Source organism: Budorcas taxicolor, chromosome 25 (genome assembly GCF_023091745.1).
Source record: "Budorcas taxicolor isolate Tak-1 chromosome 25, Takin1.1, whole genome shotgun sequence".
Classification (NCBI taxonomy): domain Eukaryota; kingdom Metazoa; phylum Chordata; class Mammalia; order Artiodactyla; family Bovidae; genus Budorcas; species Budorcas taxicolor.
Window position 1 is genome coordinate 48,249,529 of NC_068934.1, and position 1,197 is coordinate 48,250,725.

Sequence of the window (1,197 nt, forward strand, 5' to 3'; positions counted from 1 at the left end):
TGCCGAGTCACTCTACACGTGTTCTCTTTATTCTCCGGCGGGGCCCGGCCTGGCTGTCAGCACCCAGCAGGATAGAGCCTGATGTTTATCAGCTCCTGGCCAACCAGGTTCCCTTTTGAAGAGGCACACTTCTTAAAAGGTACTTTTTTTTAGGAGTTGAAATGTTTTAACTCTCGAATTGTCAATTATTTGCACAAGGATTCCATGCAAGATAGAAAATGCTATGTTTAAAACTCATTTCTGAATTATGGTTCTCAAAGTAAGTCAAGTGGGGGTTGCAGGGTAGCCAAAGGTATCGTCTTCCTGGGGCACAGTAGTGCCCATTCAGGAAGGAGTGTGGCCGGGCCTGGGGGTGGGGCACGGAAGGACGGGTTTGGGGAGAGTGTGGTGTGGCCGCGGGACCTGTTCCGATGCCACATCCTGGTCGCCCCAATCTGCCTGTGGTCCTGTCGGTTTCTGATTTGGAGACCCCAGTGGGGCAGGGACCCACTGTGCTCACCCAGCCCCCCAGTTTCCAAGGCAGGAGGCAGGTCTCCCCTTGTGGGAAACTCATGTGGCCACTGAGAACCTCGAGGCCTATGGAAGGTCAGCTCCCCTACCTCCAGGGGCCCTGTGCCCTCCCGGGCGAGCTGTGTCTCAGAGCAGCCAGCCCCTCCGAGGACCCTTGCCTGGCGGGCTGCCTTTTGTCTGCAAGCTAAAAATGGAGGAAGATAGCTGCTGAGTCAGCCAGGGTTGGTCCATGGTTAGAGTGGTGCTCTCTGAAAATTCAGGAATTGAGGAGTCGGCCCTGGCTGCCCGCCATCGTGTACCTGTCTCCCTGGATCTGGCAGGAGCTGACCTGGGTCCTCTGGGCGTTCACAGGCGCTGGAAGTGGGGCTGGAAGCCTGGGTCACCTGGGCGCATTTTCTTCCTGCCAGGCCCCCTATAGAACCTTCTGGCTCTGCTGAGCCGCCTCGTTGACCCCCTTTCAAGCCTGAGGGTGATGCCAGTGCCCCCCAGTGCCCCCTGGACACTGGTGCTGCCTCTTGGCTGGCTCGGCCACAGGATCCCGGTCTGAGTGAGCCCGGTCCTCCTCCCGTTGCCCAGGGTGGGGTCAGGACAGGAGGCCCTGGTGCTGGAGGTTGGGCTGCTCTGCCCACAGCTGCCTGCAGGGGGTGCTGGTCCTGGAGAAATGGGCCGGGGAGGTTTCCCCATGAT